This window comes from Sinocyclocheilus grahami, unplaced genomic scaffold, assembly GCF_001515645.1.
Source record: "Sinocyclocheilus grahami isolate Dianchi unplaced genomic scaffold, SAMN03320097.WGS_v1.1 scaffold658.1, whole genome shotgun sequence".
In the NCBI taxonomy this organism is placed as follows: domain Eukaryota; kingdom Metazoa; phylum Chordata; class Actinopteri; order Cypriniformes; family Cyprinidae; genus Sinocyclocheilus; species Sinocyclocheilus grahami.
The window spans coordinates 265506-276459 of NW_015505837.1; positions in this window are offsets into that span (position 1 = coordinate 265506).

The window sequence follows — 10954 nt, forward strand, 5'->3', positions numbered from 1 at the left end:
ATAAAAATAACTGCATTTTTCACCATATCTATATGCCTGTATTATCTGCTAATTGAGAACATTTACAAGAAAGCATTTCATAAGCATTTCCTAATTCCCCAGAGGGAAGAGAACTACAGATTTTGTCATCTTATGGGAAAAGCAGGATGCAGTGAATCAAAGCAGAGCCCATTGATTCATAATGAAGCTTGTTATATCTCAGTCAGATTGGGTAACAGGACTGGAGCATAATGCTTTCACACAGAGAAACCAAGGTCTGAAAACCCAAGACTATATTGATTTTTCCCCCCTGTATGATTTGTATGAAGGGGTGCATTTCATCAGGGTTTAGTCATGAAACATCACCTCTCGGCCCCATGGGTAATGTGGCTGTACCGCCCAGGAAATTAAATTAGGAAATTAGAGCCACAGTATTTAAATGAGAATCTCAGCAGCAAATTGCTTCCTGTGTTTTACTGTTCAGCATTAACCTCACTGAAAGCACCATGAGGCAATTAGAATCACCAAATCACGTATACGCTAGCTTTCAACGTTTCATTATGTGAATGGTGAGCCATGTATAATTAAAAAAGTATTGATAAACACATACAGTACCTGAACATCAACAGGACACGGTGCTGCCAGGATGGCTTTAATAATTACAATATCTTCCTATCTCTCTTTCCTGAGGGCCAGAAGTGACCAAGGCATCCTGATATTAGAGTATTATATTTAGCTTATAAGAGGATAAGAGAGGTCATTTTAAAGCAATTACACAAAATGAGCAGACGGTTTCTATTAATCTAGGTTATTTTCTGGTCCTTAAGTGGCACACATGCACAAGTACAATGTAAGTATTACTCTTTCCAACAAGACCATCTAGAGTGCTGGTTTCAGATTTTTCAACAAGCACCCTACATGATTTTGCCCATTAAAAGAACAGATTAAACCGGTTTGGGTGATTTAACGTTCTCATATACATACTACATATAAGTACTGAGTAATATTAATTAATTACATGCACTTACTATATGGTTAGGGTTTGGCTTAGGGTTACTTGCATGTAATTATGCATAATTAATTGTCATTATAATAGTAAGTGCATGTAACATGTGTAACAAGGACACTTTAAAATAAAGTTAGAAAAAGATAAAATTAGTACAACGTTCTAAGAAACATTTTTGTAACCTTTAAATTACGTTTTAATCACTACAGGAAATCTGGACATTTTAATGTTCTTCGAATATTACAAATAAATGTTTAAATAATGTTATATTTTTGGTAAAAATACAATTGGTATCACTTTATTTACAGTCCTGTTCCGTGTGTCCAATTACAATAAATAAATAGTTCAGTCATGAAACTCTAGATGGCGCATTCTGATGGGGTGTTAACGTAACTGATGATATTCAGAGAGTTAAACGACTTGGCACAAGCTGATTGGTTCATGCTGCATATGCAGCCAATGAGCTTACTGCCTTGCATTTATATGGCTGGCTAGCATTCACTTGAGATTCCTGCAGCGCGCTTTCAGAGTTCTCTGAAACCCTCCACCTTCCCCAGCTCCACCTGTATAGATCTGCTACGGGGTTATTTTATATGCTATTTTTGCAGCAGCAGCAGCATGTCTTAAATACTCATGGCACTCTATCGCCATATGCATTGGCAGTAGCAAGTTCCTGTACTAGCTTGCAGCAGCAACAATAATCTACAGCTACAGCAATAACCAACAGCAGCAGCAATTCAGCAGCAGGAGCGTAGCAGATCTGTTCCACCAAGACCTAATACATTAACACTGTCATTTCCATGCTAAAATCTTCATTTACATTTACATTTACATTTACATTTACATTTACATTTACATTTACATTTACATTTACATTTACATTTACATTTACATTTACATTTACATTTACATTTACATTTACATTTACATTTACATTTAGTCATTTAGCAGACGCTTTTATCCAATGCGACTTACAATTGGGGGATACATAAAGCGATGCAGCCAATGAGCTTACTGCCTTGCATTTATATGGCTGGCTAGCATTCACTTGAGATTCCTGCAGCGCGCTTTCAGAGTTCTCTGAAACCCTCCACCTTCCCCAGCTCCACCTGTATAGATCTGCTACGGGGTTATTTTATATGCTATTTTTGCAGCAGCAGCAGCATGTCTTAAATACTCATGGCACTCTATCGCCATATGCATTGGCAGTAGCAAGTTCCTGTACTAGCTTGCAGCAGCAACAATAATCTACAACTACAGCAATAACCAACAGCAGCAGCAATTCAGCAGCAGGAGCGTAGCAGATCTGTTCGGCCAAGACCAAATGCATTAACATTGTCATATCCATCACCATGCTAAAATGTTCAGAGAGTTGTCATGATTGAACTGGGTAATAACTAGGTAACTTGACCCTGAACCTGCCCCTAAATCTAACCTTAACCCATGTAGGTACATTATACGTACTGTAAAATAAAGTGTAACCATACAATTTGTAGAATGTTTCAAGAAACATTTTTGTAACCTAAGTAAATTTATAACAACATTTTAGAAACATTTCAAAACAACGCTTTTTTTTTTAAATCAAGCCCCACCCTCTATTTTTTCATATTCACTATTTCACTTCACACAGAAATATGTAATAATACTGAATTAAAGTCAGTGACAACTTTTGGTTGTGGATTACGCAGAAAACAGTTGTTTTCTGTGGCTTAATGAAGAATGGATGAATTGTTCACCGCAAGACTACTGTGCTAACAAAGAGTCAATTTTGATTTCATGTGGACTATAATGAAACAAAAGTACAAAAATCAATATTTCATTAAGCTTATTATAAGTAGCCGTGCAATGGGGTACTATACAATCAGCTGCTAATTATCACAAAATATTACTCAGTTTTTATTATTCAGTATTATTTCAGTATCCCTCGTGTGTGTTACTGCATATGTCCTCGTTTACGTGTCTGCTGTAGTCTCTCTGGAATAGCAACAGATTTACAGCTAAAATGTCTATAGGAAAGCGAGCGAGCGGGGGAGAGGAGTAGAGAAGATATAAAGAAGAGAGCGGGGCCAGAGGTTATCGGTTTGAATCTGGTCACTCAACGCCTACTGAGTGCAGAGGGCAAGTCCTGCAACAGCCCTGGGGAAGAACGGCACACGGAAATGAGATGTACAGCATGTCAAGCGAAAGAAATGCGGAGAGGGTGAGAAGACAGATGGAATCTATGAGCATCTCTGGCCTCAGAGGAGAGCAGGGAGGTCAGCTCATAAGAATTTGGCTGGTGTTACTGCAGAGGTGGTCAGATCCCACATACAGTAACTCTCCCATCATTCCCTTTTTTCATTACAGCCTACACAACACAAGAACCCTATATTACATTCTCCACTTTGTTCTTAACTAGAAAACTTCAGGGGGTCGCATGAAAATCCAAGATAATATTAGTAGTAGTTCATTAATTTAATTTAATTTGCTTTTATTTAAAGCAACAGTACGCCCAGAAATTTAAATTCTGTCATCATTTACTCAACTTGTTAACTTTCTTCACAAAAAGTCATTTTCACCAATTTTTTTCTCAGGTGAATCATTCCTTATGCCACCATTGATTTTCCTTCATAGTTCCTTCATACAAATATAGAGAAAAAAAAACACTTGTGTGTCAGTCAATGAGGATCAACACTGGTGTGCAGTGGCGTACCGCACATCTTAGAAGACCCCCGCAATGAACGAGTTGGGGCCCCTCCCACCAGCAGGGATGTCCTGTATTAAAATGTATTGTGCACCTGCTGCAATTATACTACTGAGTAGTAACTTAACTATATATGCTACATTTTGAGAAAAAAAAACTTTCTGTACATATACCAACTTTTGCAATTAACTTATTTATTATTTTTATTAACTGAAAACCACAAACAAGCAACAACTCTATCGAATCCTTTGCGCTCTCCAAGCGTTTTGGTGTGCGCAAAGTCTTTTTTCTGTCTTTTTTTTTTGACTGCAGCTATGTCCATGTCTTCTTTCTTGTAACATTGTGCTCCGGAGAAATGTCTTGATCACTTTCAATTTCGAGAATGAACGATTAATTGCATGACAAAATCTGGTGACAAGTCGTCAGTGAACTGCTAAAGCGTTTGCCATTGAAACAGGTCATTGTCAGAGAAGCGCAGCAGCGGACCTTTTTATTAACTGACAACCACAAACAAGCAACAACTCTATCGAATCCTTTGCGCTCTCCAAGCGTTTTGGTGTGCGCAAAGTCTTTTTTCTGTCTTTTTTTTTTGACTGCAGCTATGTCCATGTCTTCTTTCTTGTAACATTGTGCTCCGGAGAAATGTCTTGATCACTTTCAATTTCGAGAATGAACGATTAATTGCATGACAAAATCTGGTGACAAGTCGTCAGTGAACTGCTAAAGCGTTTGCCATTGAAACAGGTCATTGTCAGAGAAGCGCAGCAGCGGACCAGGGCACAAAAATATATAAATATATTTCACTTAAATCATTAACAGATTAACAAAACGAAAGGGGAAAAATTGTGCTGAGTTTTTATTTATTGTGACATGATCCAAAGTTCACATAGGCCTAAAGGAAAACGAGGCGGAAAGCCGTTTTCTCTATTTTGCAAAAGCTTTACAGTTTTCTTTTCTTTTCATTCATTCTTTCTTTTTTTTGATTATTATTATTTTGACAAGGCTTTACAGTGATGAATGATGTCTTACAGATATAATACAGATTCAGAAAAATACAGATTCTGCTCGGAGTGAACTGATTTATTAATTTATTTTTTTCGTTTTTAAGCCCTGCTTAAAGCTATCTTAGAAGTATAGTGTTTATGAAAAGTGAAATGTGAGAAAAAATGTATTTTGCCCGGTTGTTGTTTTAGAACATTAAAGGGGTCATATGATGCGATTTCAAGTTTTCCTTTCTCTTTGGACTGTTACAAGCTGATTGTGCATAGATAAGATCCCTAAAGTTGCAAAGACTAAAGTCTCAAACCCAAAGAGATATTCTTTATAAAAGTTAAGACTTGTTCACGCCCTCCTAAAATGGCTCGTTCTAACATGCCCACGTCTATGTCACGATGTGGGAAGATTTGCATAACACCGCCCAAATGTTCACGCAAAGAAAGAAGGCGTAACTTTATTGTTGCTGCCACCGCCGCTGCCATGTTGTGAAGACGCTGTGTGTTTCGTTGCGAAAGCGAAAATACTTTGTTTGGCCATCCAAAAGAGGACATGACTAGAAATCAGTGGTTAAGTTGCATTTACAACACTGTTCCAGAACAGTTCAACTCAAATATTCAGATGTGTGCAGCACATTTTATGGAGGACTTTCCTGATCCTTGGAGAGTAGACTACAATGCCGGCTGTTCTGACTCACAGACTGTAAGTATGTTTTCATATTTAAAGGATTTGCCACTGATGATTCAAACGAGAGTTTTGAGCAGTGTAGAGTAGCGCTTGTTGTTTGTCATTTCTCCGATCACAAATGCAGACAGGGTTTTATGTTTACGCGGCGCGATGCAACGCAATGCATAAAAAGACAGTATAAGTCATTATAATCCGTAATTATGTCCCCACTGGATGCAACAAATGCCTCGTTTGTAATGGGTTTTAATGTTTTTGTCTCGTCGCTCCGGGACACGGCATCTCAATATGGTAAGGGGCGTAACATTTCCGTCACACGCTTGAGGTATTCGGCCAATCACAACGCACTAGATAGCTGGCCAATCAGAGCACACCTCGCTTTTCAGACGGATGAGCTCTGTAAAAATCTACGCGTTTCAGAAAGGCGGGGCATAGAGGAGAAACAATAATGTATAGTATGTGGGAAATAATGTGTTTTTTGAACCTTAAACCGCATAAACACATTTCATTACACCAAATACACAAAATAATGTTCTTTTTAGCAACATCATATGACCCCTTTAAGCCCGCTCCACTGCACTACCTTTGCGCTCACGTCTCGTGTCTTTTGCAGTGTCTTGAAGCACTGCCTTTTAGAAAGTCCTGCGACGGGGCCCCCACGCACCGTGTGGGCTGCGGGGGTGTTCTGTATGCCACTGCTGGTGTGGCATAAATGGCAGGTATGTAGCACAACTAAAATGTCCCCGTTTGAATTTTGATAGCTCTTGTTTACTTGTTTGTCATCAAACTTGTTGACTTGCACATTTTATGAAGGGCCACCATTTATAGCTTCTCTCAGAGATTCCTTTTCTTGAAGGTATGTGTGTATCAGCAGGAGGGCTTTGACATTGGTAGATTCGTGTCCACGGGGAGGGTGGAGTGATGTGTGTGACAGTGTCGGAGGGATCTGTCAATACCTGCAGCTTTGACGAGAAGCACCATCTGTATGTGTGTGTGTATTTGTTCTTGAGGACAGAGTTTACGCTCAAGTAATCATTATGTGTTCCTTCATGCATTTGATTATGCATAATTGTGTGGTCAACAAATAATTTTTCAAGGTTTAGACTCAAGGTTATTAGTCATTCAGCATTAGTACAGTTGTTTGTTGATCAATCAATCAATCAATCAGTCAGTTGTTGTCTTTAAGATGTCATTCAAGTACTTTTGTCACAAGCCTTTTGTCTCATAAATGAATAGTGCTTTCTGACAAGCCAATATTCCAACCCAATTTCACGATAATATATAACTGTTTTACGAGTGTGCATTTCATATGAAAAATATAAAAATATAATTTAAAAAAAGTATGAAGCCTCATCCCTAAGCCCACAGTTTAACCAAGCGTAGAGAGCAGATTGTGTAAAAACATACAAATGAGGTTACATGAATTTATATGAATTTGCAATACATCAAATTAGTTACAAATTGTAGTGGGACTGTGTTGGATATTCTTCATGGTCAGAACACAAATGTGTATATAAAAAATTGTAAATGATGGCAATTCCAACATTTATAACTATTGTCAAGACAAACGTTGATGCTGGCCAACAAAAGACAAAAGTATATTGTGTCCCACCTGGCTCAGTATTAAGTCCATATGGTACAATACAGGGCCAATATTGACAGGGGTTTAAGGCAAATATTACACATGTAATACATTTCTCTTTTTTTTTTATTTGTAGCATCTGAAATATTAATAGTTATATATTATTAGTGGTACTTGCTTTGACACTATTGTTATTGTTCATAAATGGGTGATTCTTCAGCTTCAGGATTGTATTTATTGTTATTGTGCATTTGTTGGTTTATGTCGGTTGATTTTTATGAAAACAGATTTCAGCTTTTGCTATATGAACATCCTAAACTTACGTACTTAAAATATGAAAATCTATAATTAAAATATGAATAATTATGCTTAAAGCAGTGATGAAAGATAATTATTTACCGAGAATGCAACAGTGTCATTGAAGTATTAAAAATGAGACGTGATGTGTGAAAAATCACGTCTCTTGGTAAAAAAAATCATTGCACTCGTCAACAGAATATTTGTATTGTGAATCATTTCCAATCAAGCAGAAAGTTTGTCAAATGTATTTAGGAGAGCAAGGCAAATTAATCATCTGGCACGAGTATGAAAGAAATTAAATTGTGTAAACAATAATTCCTTCTAATGGTCAAGTTAATTCATGACTCTGTTCCTGAAGGACGCATTAATGGACCCTTAAAAAAAAATAATGGCTTGCAAAACCCCCCACCCATTCCTTTTTAGCATCACAGCCAAGTTTTAGGAAACAGTGAGGCTGATGTGGCAACCGCACACTTCACCTTCTTGGAAAAAGCAGTGTTGTTTTTAATGCTAATTATCTTGGTGTTACCGCTGGTGTCACTGGTGTGATTTTGTGCAGTCACACTGATAACAGGTGGCCAGATGGCATGCCACTTCTAACAAAGTGACAAGAAAAATGCTACGGTTGAGTCTTTGAGTGGATTGAGAATCAAATCAAGTGCATTTTTAATATGCGTATAAATTACAGAAAAATGTTACTGAAGAGAAACATGGCCTGCACAGCTGAAATTAACAGGTTTATTCATTAACATCAGAGAGTGTTGATTAGGATTAATCGCGATCAGGGACTATGCCAGCAAGCTCATGCCAGGAATGGAGATAATGTTATTGGAATGCTGAAATTAGGTTGTGGAAATGTTGTTAAAGGTCTCAGGCTGTACGACCAATAATGCAGTGTGAGAGGAACAAGTGCTTGTTTGGTGTGTGTGTGTGCATATTTAGGTTTCTCTTCTTGTGCGCATTCTACTACAGAGCAGAATATCAACATGAAACCACAGTTAGCTTTCCGATGGTCGTGCACCTTCAATGCACACTCTGATTTAATGTCTACCGTGCTGAATTAAATGGTCTCTTGAGGCCTACCAAGGCCTTTTGTACATACTGTGTTGGTTACACACCCACAACAACACTGGAATTTAAAATTTAACACTGGAGTCAATAGTCTGACCTTTTCTAAATGTGTAATATATATCAAATTCAGCCATGAAACTCTAGATGGCGCAGACTGATTATATGCATCATGTAATACATGGCACAAGCTGACTGGCCTCTGCTGAATTTGCAGTCACTGAGATGCTTGCTCAACATTTAAATGGGCTGGTTCAGTGTTTGTTCAGTGTAAGTTTATCCTGCAGTGGGTTATCAGAGTTCCTCTGAAACCCTCCACCTCCCCCAGCTCCACCTGTCTAGATCTTCTATAGGATTTATGTATGCATATTCATGCAGCAGCAGCATATCCTACATGTTCACCAGCAGCAGCATGTGCATTGGAGATCTAGTTTGCCCTTATTTTTATATTAAATAGACTGAATAGACCTATTTTTATATTAAATAGACTGAATAGACTTTTAGGATTGAAAATTGACATTCAACAAGCAAAACATTTGACCTGACTCTCTGGAGTCGGTATATTTGAAAATGTATTTAGCCTTTTGCCTTCTTAGACAGCATATTGTAAAAGTGGACAGGGCACAATGGGAGGAAAAAGAGTAACAGGGTCAGTGAAATTATTTTTTTTGTGTGTGAAAACTTAATTTTTTGGCCAATGAAGCTTTTAGCAATTATTTAAAATGCATCTGATCACTCTACACAATTATCTAGAAACAACGTGAAGGAACACCACAACAGCTTAAGCAGCAAACTTTGCAAAACACAACATTTATGTCACTGCCAAAACTTTCAGCCATGACTGTATGTCCAGATTTGACTCAGGCACTTCTAAACATCTTTCCATTAACAACAGTCTTCTTGCAGATTATTTTATTAAAATTACAGACACAAATGTTATGTACATTTATGACACTATACTTTGAGTTTGTTTACACAGAAAACTAGTAAACACTGGTGCAAGGGTGTTTCTAAAACAGCTGATGATTTTTCACCAAAATCAATCTCTATACATATTTTTTTTCCTCTTTTGGAAAGTCATGGATATGCAATAATGGATTTATTCTTTTGCTTTTGAAACAAATGGAAACTGTTATGATCCCAGCCCGTGCTCCCCTATCTCGTGTTTGTGGACTCTAATTTTGAAGTGTTTCTGTTTCTGTTCCCCATTGTTTCCATATTTGTTTCCTATTTTCCCTTGTTCCTTTGCCCACCTTGTTTGTTGTCATGGTTTCCCTTGTTAGTTTCCCTAGTGATTGGTTAGCTCCACCCCCTTGTTAATCTCGTTACTTTGTGTGTATATATACCCCTATGTTTCAGTGCTTCTTTGTGAGTTGTTGTCTCATGTAGATGCTTGTGCTCCCGTGGTTTCCTGGTCTCTTGTGTACCCGTGTTTTGTTAGTTTCTTTATTATTTAATAAACTCTGCTTGCACGTGGATCCGCTTGTTCTCGTCTTGTTACTACTCTCAGCATTACAGAAACACAAAAATGGTATCCGCTATGGTCTCCCATTTACTTTCACAGCAACACAACGGCTATAGTTTACTTCTGTGGTCCAAACCCAAAAATAAATTATTTTAATAATTTTTGTGCTTGTAATTCTTATAAGGAAATGATTTATACTTAATTTTTAGGGTATTCAGAGCAACATTTCTGTAGAAATGTTCAGTTTCTTTGCAGTGTTGCGGTATTGTTTTTAAAAACGTGATGTGTGAGCACATACACTCATATACGCACCTCCTCTCCAGTGCATACACTTCATGACAGAGGCCAGTATTACATGACTGATAGCATTAAATTGCTTTTATCCAAGTTTTATCAGGATTTACCGGCCCCTAGCACCATTGGGTTCTGGCACCTCTGTTTCAATAAATCATGCTGGTGAGTGGTGCAGCACAGCAGAGAGAGAGGCTAAGATTGATGACTTGACCAAAAAACTGATGCCAGAACAGCCACACAGCGTTCTGGTGGAGAAACATATGTACATTTTTAGGCCATAATGGAAAATGTCAATCTCAGTGAATGTGGGCTGGAAACTGTATTTTTCATTACAGAGAAATGCCAACTCATTTCCTGTTTACAGACCTCTGATCAATCTCTCAGCACAGATGGAGCGCCAGGTGACAGGTCAGGGGTGTTTGTAATCAGTGACGGATTAAGACATTTTTTACAAAATCAGGTTACCACTTTTTACAGTGTACTCTGAAATTATTATATAATTATTATATTATTATATAATTTATATACTATATTATTATATAAATTATTTACAACTTGTGAACCCACCTCTTACAGGTGTAATCTGTTCTAAGATGTGATATAAATCTGAACTGTATGCAGCTAATTGAAACATTTTATAACTAGTGAAGCCAACTGTTACAGGTATAATAATAATCCAGTCTGTTAATCACTTCAGACTCTATGGAAAGAAAGAAAGAGTGGATAATCTTTTTAGAGTCATTGTCCTCAGCTCATCTTTCATTCATTTATATTTAGTTTACAAAAACATTTTCTAATGTTTTACTCCCTTGTGTAAAAAGTGTGTTTTCAGAAATGCAACGAGTGCATGGTCTTGTTTGCAATTACATATACAGTGCTTAACAAATTTATTAGGCCACC